Genomic DNA, 12,569 nt, shown 5'->3' with positions numbered 1-12,569 from the left:
CACCTGAGGTCAGAAGTTCAAGACCAACCTGGCCAACATGGTAAAACCCTGTCTCTACTAAAAATACAAAAATTAGCCAGGCGTGATGGCAGGCACCTGTAATTCCAGCTACTCAGGAGGCTGAGACAGGAGAATTGCTTGAACCTGGAAGGCAGAGTTTGCAGTGAGCCAAGATCCAGGCCACTGCACTCCAACCTGGACGACAGAACAAGACTCTGTCTCAAAAAAAAAAAAAAAAAAAAAAAGGAAAAGAAAACAAAAGAAAAGAAAAGATAGTACATATATACCATGGAACACAACACAGCCATAAAAAGAATAAAATCACACCCTTTGCAGCAACGGGGATGCTGCTGCAGGTCATTATCCTAAGTGAATTAACCCAGTAACAGAAAACCAAATACTGCATGTTCTCATTTTACGTGGGAGCTAAACACTGGGTACTCACAGACATATAGATGGCAACAATAGTCACAGAGGACTACTAGAGCGGGAAATGTAGGAAGGAAGCAAGGGCTGAAAACCTGTTGAGTACTATACCCACTTCCTGGGTAATGGGTACGACTGTACCCCAAACCTCAGCATCATGCTATATACCCATGTAATAAACCTGCACATCTAAAATTAAAGTTGAAATTATAAAAATAAAAAAGAATTAACTCTCCTCATTTTTCAGGTCTTGTATCAAGTATCCCTTTATTTAACAAACTCCTAACCAGAGCTTACTATATGCTAGGCAATATCTTAAGCCCTTTACAAATTCATTCATTTAATATTTATATTAAATATATGACAACCTTAAAGTATAAATGCTATTATTCTCCCCACTAAAAATGAGGGACTGAGGCACAAAGCATGTAAATAACTTGACCAAAGTCATGCAGTTAGTAAGGAAAGTCTCCCTGACCACTTACTATCTGGATCAAATTTTCTCATGATTAGTTCTTATAGCTTTCTTTTACAGCACTTACCACAGCTGAATATTAAATTTATTTCTGTGATTATTTAATATTTGTCTTCCATTGTAGAACGTGTCATGAGGTCTGACACTCAATTTTTGCTCAACATTGCATACTCAATGGTTAGCAAAATACGTCACATTAGACCAGGCGCGGTGGCTCACAGCTGTAATCCCAGCACTTTGAGAGGCCTAGGAGAGCAGATCACCTGAGGTCAGGAGTTCAAGACCAGCGTGGCCAACATGATGAAACCCCGTCTCTACTAAAAATACAAAAATTAGCTGGGCGTGGTGGCGCATGCCTGTAATCCCAGCTACTCGGGAGGCCGAGGCAGAAGAATCACTTGAGCCCAAGAGGCACAGGTTGCAGTAAGCTGAGATCACATCACTCACTGCACTCCAGCCTGGGCAACTGAGCAAGATCTACCTCAAAAAAAAAGAAAATGTGTCACAATAGGTGCTCGATTTTTTTAATTAAATTTTTATTTTGAGATAATTGTGGTTCCACATGTAGTTACAATAAATATTACAGAAAAAAAAAATCCCATATATCCTTTACCCAGTTTCCATGAATGGGAACATCTCACAGAACTAGAATACAATATCACAATCAAGATACCGACATTGATACAGTCAAGATACAGAATATTCCATCACCAAAAGTATCTCTCATGTTGCCCTTTTGTAGCCATCCCTCCCTAACCCCTAGCAACCCATAGTCTGTTTTCTACTTCAATTATTTTGCCATTTCAAGAATGTTATATAAATGATATGATACGGGGATTAACTCTTTGTTCTCAGCACCATTTTCTGGAGATTCGTCCAGAGTGTTAAATGTGTCAACAGTTCCTTCCTTTTTATCATAGTAGTCTATGATAACAGATGTGCCACAGTTTGTTTAACCATTCACCCACTGAAGAACATTTGGCCTGTTTCTACGTTTTGGTGACTATGAATAAAGTTGCTACAAACACACATGTACAGGTTTTCATAAAATGAACAGCCTTCATTTCTTTGGGCTAAATGTCAAAGAGTACAATAGTTGGATCATACAGTAGTCACGTATTTGGTTTTTAAAGAAACTGTCAAATTGTTTTCCAGAGTGGCTGTACCATTGTACATTTCTACCAACAATGTATGAGTTTCTTGACATCGTTGCCAGCATTTGGTGTTGTCAGTGTTTTTATTTTAGCTATTCTGATAGATCTATGGTAGTATCTTGTTGCTTTAATTTGCATCTCCCTAATGGGTAATGATGCTGAACATTTTTTATGTTCTCGTTTGCTATATGTGTAATCCTCTTCAGTGAAATGACTATGTCTTTTGTCCATTTTCTAACTGGACTGCTTTCATACTGTTGAGTTTTAAGAGTTCTTTATATATTACAGATACTAGTTATTTGTCAGTTGTGTTGTCTGCAAATATTTTCTCCCCTCTGTAGTTTATCTTTTCATCTTTTTAACAGGGTCTGTAACAGAGCAAAAATATTTAATTTTCATGAAGTTTAACTTATCAATTTTTTCCTTTAAGAAGTATTCTTTTGGTGGCAAGTCAAAGAAATATACACCTAACCCTACCTCCCCAAAATTTTCTTCTACTTTTCCCTAAAGTTTTATAGTTTAATATTTTTATATTTCAGTCTGTGATCCATTTTAATTTGTGTATGCATAGGGTATGAGACATAGGTTGAGATTCCTTTATGGGGGGGGGGGATGGGACAGTGTATGGATGTCTAACTGCTCCAGTACCAACTGCTGAAAAAGTTATCTACCTCTGTTGAGTTATTTTGTGCTTTTGACAAACATTAGGCATATTTATGTGGATCTATTTCAGAGTTCTCTGTTATGTCCCACTGATCTGCATCTATATCTATGCCTGTACCACACAATCTTGATTGCTATAACTACATAATAAGTTTTGAAACTGGGTAGATTGATTTTTCACACCTTATTCTTCTTTTTCATTGCCTTTTCATGTAAATTTTAGAATAATCTTGTTCATATCTAAAAAAACTCTTGTTGGGTTAATTATATGAATAAATAACAAGTGCGTAAGAAATAAATGGTACATGTCTTCCTCGATGTTGTAAAGGAGCAAAAATTCAACAAGACCTGAACTAAATAAATATTTGCCCCAAAAGTACTTGTCCTCCTACTTTTCCTATCTCAGTTTACAGGATCACCATTTAGTATCCAAAGCTAGTTTTCGAGTCATCTATTAATTTATTTGATAATCATTTACTGCACACTTAGCATGTACCAGGCACAAAGCCAGGTGCTAGGGTAATGAATAAGATATGGTTCCTGTTCCTAAGGCAGTGAGGGTGAGGGACACAAACAAGAAGGACAGTATGGTATGATACACATCACAGGAGAGGTGTATACAATGTATTTGATAAACCTGAGCGAAGTAAGCAAGCTAGATGGCAAGAAGTCTGTGAGCACTTAATAGAGGGAATGTTTTAGCAAAATACTGAAGAATTAGGATAAATTAATTGGGCTAAACTATGAGGTAAAAAGTCAATACAGTCACACACAAAAAAAGTATGTGCAACAGCACAAAAGCATCATAGTAAAACCTGCTTGGGTAGCTTACGTAAGAGGTAAAGGACTATAGAGTAGCTACAGAAGTAGACATAGGCCAGATCATGAAGGGGAGGGGCTCATGTGCCACACTAAGAAACTTACATACTCACCTATACAGAGGGGAAACCATGAAGAACTTTAGAGAAACCACACGATCAGACATGAATTTTAGCAAGTCAACACTAGCAGCAGTGTGAAAGACAGATAAGAAGGGTAAGAGACTGAAGGACTACAGATAGAGGGGCTGGAGATGAGACAAGACGTATGAACAATTCTAAACATAAGATAGGGCATAACTGAACTAAGAGTAATATGATATATATTGGTTTTCATCCACGGTTCCTGGTTTATAAGTCCCACAGCTCTCATTACATTTTTTTAATATTAAATTTAATTTTATATAAGTAGAGACAGGATTTCACTATGTTGGCCAGGCTGGTCTCGAACTCCTGGCCTCAAGTGATCCGTGCACCTCAGCCTCCCAAAGTGATGGGATTACAGAGGTGAGCCACTGTGCCTGGCCTTACTACAGTCTTTTGTTATAATGCTGGGGCATATTAAACCTCAGAAAGCAGAATCTCTTCTCTCTTGCTGACCTTTTCCTGCCCTGCTTTCCACCAAGCCAAGGCAGAACTCTAATCTTCCGCAGCCTGTCTGACTGTGCGTCCTAAGACGTTCACTTTAGAAGGGAGCTTGCCCCAGACCCTGAAAGAAGGAATGCGGCACAGACAGGCAGAAGAACTTGAACACACAGGCCTTGCTGGGTTTCCCCACTGGGTCTATTAGTGCTGTTAGGTCATACCATTTTTGTCCAATCATATTTCTACACAGTTGTTGACTGTGCCTATGTAATGAAGCCTCCACAAAAACCCAAAAGGAGCGGATTCAGAGAGCTTCTGAATAGCTGAACACTTGGAGGCTCCTGGAAGCTAGCGCACCAAGGGAAGGCATGGAAGCTCCATGCTCTTCCCCCTATGTCCCCCTATGCATCTGTTCATCTGCATCCTTTGAATATCCTTTATAATAAACTGGTGAGTGTTTCTCTGAGTTCTGTGAGCTGCTCTAGCACATTAATTGAACCCAAAGATTTAAGGAGTGGGGGGGGTCATGGGATCCCTGATTTATAGCCAGTGTATCAGAAGCACAGGCAAAATCAAAATAACCTGGGGCTGTGATTAGCAGTGGAAGTCGGGGAAGTCTTTTGGGACCTGCCCTCAACCTGTGGTATCTGACATTACCTCTAGGTACACAGTGTTGGAACTGGGGGGCACCCAGTTGGTATCTGCTACAGAACTTGACTGGTTGGCTGCTGTGGGAAGAGAAACCCCCACGCATGTGATCACAGAAGTCTTCTGTGTTAATTGTTGCTGTGTTGAGTGACAGCATAAGAAAATACTTTGGCTGTGATTTTACCCTGCTCACTAAGACACACCAATATTGGGAAGCAGAGAGAGTTTGAAGAAATATTTAAGAGGACCTGGTAATTAATAAGATACAGGGAATGGTAAAGAAGAATCTAAGATATCCACTAAGGTTCCAACTTGACTAACTGAAAACAGTTAGCAGAAACAAATTTCAGTCTCCTACAACTCACAGGACTCAAGACAACTCACAGGACTCAAGTTCTTTCCAACTTTAGGATTATACATCGAGGCTTTAGTTTCTATTCCAGGTCAGACCATAAAGAAGGTTACCTCCATTACACTGACCTGAGCCCCAAAACTGCAAACACTAAGCAATATACCACCAGAATTTGGGGAGGGGAGCAAAAATAGGAAAACCATGGAAATGAGTGGTGAAAGGATCCACAGCCTGAGATATGCACACTAATTTTTCATGGTTCCCAACAAAGTTTTGTCTCTCCCATAAAGGAGACTGACTGGGTACGGTTGAGGACCACATCTAAGTCCCAAAGGTGTGTCAGTCAACTCTCTGTTAAGCTAAAAAGAAAAGCAGATATAAACTGGGTGAAAGAAGAAAAAGATTGTCAATGTCAGCAACTAGAGAGATGGAACAAGTCTCAAGAGCAACGACGGCAGAGAGGTGAAAATCTGAGCTAGCCATTTGTGCGCAAGGAGCATTTTCATATAAATATTGTAAAAACTGTGCTAAGTACTAGTCACAGATTAAAATGTGAAAAGGGGCCAGGCACAGTGGCTCACGCATGTAATCTCAGCACTTTGGGAGGCCAAAGTGGGCAGATCGCCTTGGTCAGGAGTTCAAGACCAGTCTGGCCAACATGGTGAAACCCCGTCTCTAATAAAAGTACAAAAATTAGCCAGGCGTGGTAGCGGGCACCCGTAATCCCAGCTATACAGGAGGCTGAGGCAGAAGAATAGCTTGAACCCGGGAGACAGAGGTTGCAGTGAGCCGAGATCGTGCTACTGCACTCCAGCCTGGGCGACAAGAGCAAGACTCCGTCTCAAAGAAAAGAAAAAAGAAATGTGAAAAGGAAATTCAAGATAACTTATTCATTTACTAATGTTTATAGAACAGCTAACAATATACCAGAAATTATAATAAATATGAACACAGTTTTTATTGTATTAATGCTATTATATTTGTATAGGCCCTACAGCTTTCAGTAGATTTCAGCATAAATTACATTATACATTTTCCTCAAGAGGGATACTGTAATAGCTTTCTAAATATTAGTATATATTCCAGCCCAGTGCAGTGGCTCAAGCCCGTAATCCCAACACTTTGGGATGCCGAGGTGGGCAGATCACATGAGGTCAGGAGTTCGAGACCTGTCTGGCCAACAGGGTGAAACCTATCTACTAAAAATACAAAAATGGGCCGGGCATAGTGGCTCATGCCTGTAATCCCAGCACTTTGGGAGGCTGAGGCGGGTGGATCACCTGAGGTCAGGAGTTCAATACCAGCCTGGCCAACATGGTAAAACCTTGTCTCTGCTAAGACAAAAATTAGCCAGGAGTGGTGACACGTGCCTGTAATCCCAGCTACTCTGGAGACTGAGGCATGAGTATCGCATGAACCCAGGAGGCAGAGGTTGCAGTGAGCAGAGATTGCACCACTACACCTCAGCTGGGGTAACAGAGCAAGATTCTATCTCAAAAAAGAAGTCACTACTATACCACAGGATTTAGTGTGGTCTACTGATTATATTAGCACTGGGCAAGGTTCAATTTAAATCAAGTTCTCAAAGTACCCAAAGTAAAATCAACATACCTAATTTTTGCTATACTGACCTAATTTTAAACTGATTTTATAAGAATACTTTTCTTTCTTCCAATACAGTGATTCATCTTCTGCATTTATGGTAGATATTAGAGATATCTGAAAGGATCTATGATATATTAGGGTCACCGATTTCTATCAGAAAAGTAGGTAAAATTGTGAGTATTATTTCATTTTGGTAATATAAACAATTTAAAAATGTAAAAATTGTGTTTTATGTAGAGATATGTTTGAGCAAATCATTAAACCCACCTACTTCCATGAACCATATGAAGTATCACAATAAAAGACACATAACACAGTAAGACTTATTTTTTAAAAAGAAGGGCAAAAGAGCAGGATTAGATGGAGAAAAGGCTGAAGGTGTTTAATTAGACCTATACGGTTATTAAAACAGAAGGAATTTATTTTAATACAAATTATCAACACATACAAGAAATGACAATAATAAAACTAATTTCTCTCAAAATAATATTACTTGATAGTTTATCCTTACTGTTCATTCAATTACCTGCATGTCCAAATTGTTGTGCCTTTTCTTCAAAAAAGCAATAAATGAATAATTTGCTGAAGGAAATAGCTCTCTGAAGAAAATGTCTTAGACTTACAAAATCTTTTAGTGTCATTCAAAAGTTAAACGCTACTATTTGCAATAGCCAAGATATGGAAACAACCTAAGTGTCCATCAAGGGATGAATGGATAAAGAAAATGTGGTATATATACAGGATGGAATACTATACAGCCTTTAAAAGGAAGAAAATTATGTCATCTTCAAAAACCTGGATTAACCTGGAGGACATTATGCTAAGTGAAATAAACAAGACACACACACAAAAAAACAAATACTGCATGATCTCACATATGTGTAAAACCAAAAAAAAAAGTCAAACTCAGGGAGGCAGAGAGCAGAACAGTGGTCTACAGAGGCGGGGGGGGGGGGGGGGGAATAGGAAAGGAGGCAGGTTAGTCAAAGAATACAAAGTTTCAGTTAGAGGAATAAATTTTAGAGATCTATAGCACAGCACAGTGACTATAATTAATAATAATTTACTATATACCTCAAAATTGCTAAAAGTTAATTTTAAACGTTCTCACCACAAACAAATTGCAAGTAGGTGATACGATGGATATGTTAATTTGCTTGATTTAACCTTTCTACAATATACACATTTATCAAAACATCACAATGAACGTCATAAATATATACAATTACTACTTGTCAATTAAAAATAAATACAGACCAAAAAAAAAAACCCCAAATTCCTCAGGGGCAGCGAGTTCCTCTATGCTAGAAGATTTCAAAAGGACAAAGGAATAAACACACATACAAATATAACGCTCAGATTATAACAAGGAAGAAAGATAAAATAATAAACCAATAAAAAGTTTCTGTGGAAGACAGAAACTTTGAAAACTAAATAGTCTTCATGATTTAAAAGATGGAAACTGTTCAATTATTTCCCACAAGAAATAGCAAGAAATATATATATATATTTTTTGTTTTGTTTTTTGAGATGGAGTCTTGCTCTGTCGCCCAGGCTAGAGTGCAGTGGCCGGATCTCAGCTCACTGCAAGCTCCGCCTCCCGGGTTCACGCCATTCTCCTGCCTCAGCCTCCCGAGTAGCTGGGACTACAGGCGTCCGCCACATCGCCCGGCTAGTTTTTTTTGTATTTTTTAGTAGAGACGGGGTTTCACCGTGTTAGCCAGGATGGTCTCAATCTCCTGACCTCGTGATCCACCCGTCTCGGCCTCCCAAAGTGCTGGGATTACAGGCTTGAGCCACCGCGCCCGGCCAGCAAGAAATATATTTATTTAACTTGGTTCCAATCAAAGTTGCAGATCAAATCTCTGGATTTCAACAACGAAAATGAGGCAGTGGGGTTCAACCTCCATTTTAAACTTCACTAAAGATTTACCTTTAAGAACCAAAATGAATCACAGCTACAATGTCTATGTACAGATGTGAATGTGTATATTTAAAAAATTAAAATGTTTATTAGAGTAGTAAGACTATGAGTATTCCTTTTAAAAACACGGTTTCCCACACACTCTGTAATTTTACATTGCTCCTATAATTGAACCTACGAGCCACGTCTCTCCTTGTTTTTCTCTAGCATTTTGACTATTGTAAACTACAGTATTGTGCAGCAGAGAGCAGGAGCTCTGAAATCATACTCTCAGGCTTCAGTCTCAGTTCTGACAGTTACTGTTGGGCAAGTTAGTTACATTTTCTGTGCCTGTTTCCACGAATGTAAAACGGGATTAGTGAAAGTACCTACTTTGTGGGGTTGGTGTGAAAATTGAGATAACTCACAAAAATTACTTGGAAAAGAGCCTGAAAACATAGAATGCATTCAATAAATATTAACACTTATTATAAAATATTATACATTTTAGATCCCTGCTGACAAGTTTGACTACCAAACTAAGTTGGAAGTGCTTAGCAGTGATAGCGGCCAAACCCCACAGGATACTGCTTTGATATAGGACCCACCACAGAGATCAAATCTGACTTCCCGAGCCGTCTGAAAATTATGACCAACATGTTGTGACCAACATGTCACAACAGGAAATCGAAAGCCTAGCACTAACATGACCTGGAAAATAGCCAACTAACACAAACCCATAACCAACAAATCTGTCCCCCGAAACACATCTATCCAAAAGTAGTTTATTTACATTCTTAATGAGCTATGCATGATTGATAACACATGCTAAAGCACAATTTCCAAGTAAAAATGTAGGTTCTATACACTCATATTGACTTCTTAAAATATTTTGACTCATCATTCAAGCAAAGCAGCGAAGTTTTCGAGGTGCTGAGGGCAGTGAGGGGTGGGAAGGGTATGCAGTCTGTGATGAATTCTGCCAACACTGGCAGTCTGTATTAACCAGAGGCCACATACGCATATTCAAGTTGAGAAAATATCTGTAGGTCACACACATGGTTTTTAAAGCTATATTTTAGAACAAGACACTGAGTAGCAGCAGCACCTTTTAAGATGAAAGTCAACAACATATACACAAGTACTTTAACTCCCATACGTACTCTTGAATTGAACAAATACTATTTTGTAGTGACTCACAAAGGCACCTAGAATTGACCGATAGTTATCTCCATACCGACCTCATAAAAAAAATATTCTAAATTAACTCTTTAAAGATGAAAGTAAAAGCAATTCTGGAAAGATTCAACAATTATACAAGTCACAATGATGCTGCAGTAACTGAACTGCATAGCTCAAAAAGTTTACGTTTGTAGAACTGAACTTCTGAATTACGTATCTATGTAAAAGGTATGGTCACTGTTGATTCAATGCCATGAACAGGAATTTCTTTCCAAAGGAAACAGAAATCTCAGTTTCTAATATGCACAATACGTATGTAATTATCTTCTATGTGCTCCGCAGTTTTAAAATGCCATACAAATAAAGCATACCACATGCAAAGCTAATTTCTGAGATTCTAAGGCAGTTTCTGGTCAAGTTTAAGATCAAACCACAAATATATACACACACAAAATATTTTACATACACATACATCTAAAGATAGAAAAAATGAATATTATTTTTAAATTGGGGAAAATTAGGCGAAAGTTAAACCCACTCCTCTAAGTTTAAAGTTAATCTTCTCCTGGAACCCACTTCCATTCTATTCAGAGGTCCTTCGACGGTTCCTGAAGCAGATGTGTGAAATTTTAAAGAATGTCTGAGGGTATACACCTAATCAGGATGGGTTTGCATCCCAATTCATGATGTACCTTTCAACATTATGTAGGTACATTATAAGAGAAACCAAGATGAGGGCTGTGGCCTCATAGTTGACCCAAAATCTGTGAACAGGAGAGCTGACGAATCTTCGCTCATACAATGCAACTCACCTCGCAGCTCAGAGACATAGCAAAATCGGTGGCTGTTTTTTGCGCTGCCTTTGGATTCTGCATCTGTTTCAAACCTAAAACCTAGCTTCCCTGGGAGCTCCACCGAAGAAAACCTGACACAACGAAAACTATCGCGATTTAAAAGATACCTGACGTTTTCTACTGCAGAGGTTACGGAAATTTTGCCAGATTGGACTTTTATTGTCCTCCTTCAAACACGGGAGCAACATGAAGTTAAATCCTCTCGCTCTGGAGATCCCTAGAGTCAACCTGCTTCTGCCCAAAATTAAAAATAAAAATCTTCAACCTCACTTCCCCTTAAGACTAAAACTGAATCCATGCCCTAACTCGGGAGTAAAGTAGGACGGCTTTCAACCCACCACACCCTTCTTGATCATTATTCCGGGTCGCGGGCGAACTAGAACACTGGGAAAGGGTCTGCAAGTTCCGGACCGGACCGGCCCTGACCCACGGAAGGGGAAGAGAAACGGCAAGAGTCAGAACCCGACAGGTACGTCCCCAGCGTCGACGCGTGACGTCACTACGTTGACGTGAACGGCCGTTCAGCGACGGCCGTCCCAACACCTCCTCCTCCGACCACTCTCTGAGCCGCGTCGGCGCCTATTGGGCGGCGTGGGAATGGTGGGCGGGCCGAGGCTGGGTCTCGAGGAGGAGGAGCCGAGCGAGCTCCCTGGCTCTGAGGGCCGCCGGGGTGTGAAGCTTTTCATTAGCGATTAGCTCACGTCACTCACGCATTCCTGTTTGCCCTGCCGCTGACCTCGCGCGAGGCGGCCAGCTTGTGGGAGACGTTTTCGTGAGGCAACAGGCGCTGACCGTTCCCAGCGTCACGCGGAGTTCGGATCCATTCCAGCGAGAGACCACAGCGTCCGGGAGCAAGCAGCTTGTGAAACTCTGGCAGGCATCAGCCTTGAAAATAAAAAGTATTGATAGCTGTTGACGAGCACAGGTTCCTAAAACTTAGATCGAAGAGAAGTGCCAGCCTTCGGAAATAAACCAGGACCAAAAGTCCCCTGTGCTTATAGGTGACGTGCGGGCCGGGAGTGCGGTGGTGTCACCTCGCTTTGTATGTCATCGCCGGGTGTGTGCCTAACATACATACAAAAAGGATAACTCGAATTTAGCTATCACGCATTTTCAAAATACTGCTTGGAAATTAAATGTTTGAAGAAAAGATGTAATCTGGGGTTTCTACACGGTCTGAATTGGTTTCATTTCCGTTTAGCAACTTTTATTGAGCTCCCAGCGTGGGTCATACAATTCAGTAAACCTGATCCCGTGTTCAAGGAGCTATATTCCGATGCAGGGGCAGGGCGGATGCAGTGGAAGAATGGTGGCCACAGCAGTAGCATGCTAATAGCCTGGTGAGCAGATACAGGTTTTGCATTTCTTTGGTGAGATCACTTTTGAGTGTTACCACTGGGTGGCAGAATTAAGACCCGTGAACGTTTAATATCTCCTGTGTATTTAGTATGTTATGAATATATACTGATTAATGAATATTAAGTGCGTGTTGTATATTTTACGCCTCATCAATATTAAATATGACCTGGTCTCGCCAGACTTTTCTATTTTTACGTATATGTGCTCCACTGACTGTTTTGCAGGCTAGTAACACGTGAGTTTTGTTCTATTTCTTCTAAGGCAGAATTGAATATTCTCAAAGACAGTTCTGGGCTTCAGAGCTGGTATAGTACCCATGGTGGTGATCACAGTGCAGTCAAGCTTCTTAGGACCTCTTTCATTACTCTTATCAAGGTAGAGTGTGTAGAACTATGGAAATATCCAAGCACGATTTTCTCTTACCTGGGACACTGTTAACCAAGATCTTTAGATTCTTAGAAAATGTGGAAAAGCAGGCAAAAATTTTTCCAAACTAAGTGGAATTTTTCAAAAGACATTTACTCACTGTGGTTACACAGCTAATT

The 12,569-nt window shown here is 40.0% G+C and overlaps 1 protein-coding gene across 2 annotated transcripts in view; it reads right to left on the bottom strand.

Annotated features, from left to right (window-relative positions):
- CLCN3 (chloride voltage-gated channel 3) overlaps window positions 1-11,115 on the bottom strand; it is a 98,090-nt gene extending 86,975 nt beyond the window's left edge. For both annotated transcript variants that reach the window (XM_015139495.3, XM_015139499.3), the window contains exon 1: window positions 10,624-11,115. The gene's annotated coding sequence lies outside the window, so the exon portion shown is untranslated. The remainder of the gene's footprint in view (window positions 1-10,623) is intronic.
- Between the last annotated feature and the right edge of the window lie 1,454 nt (window positions 11,116-12,569).

The sequence above is a fragment of the Macaca mulatta genome, chromosome 5 (assembly GCF_049350105.2).
Source record: "Macaca mulatta isolate MMU2019108-1 chromosome 5, T2T-MMU8v2.0, whole genome shotgun sequence".
In the NCBI taxonomy this organism is placed as follows: domain Eukaryota; kingdom Metazoa; phylum Chordata; class Mammalia; order Primates; family Cercopithecidae; genus Macaca; species Macaca mulatta.
Note: the sequence above shows the minus strand (reverse complement) of the source record. Positions and strands in the feature narration are given on the sequence as shown.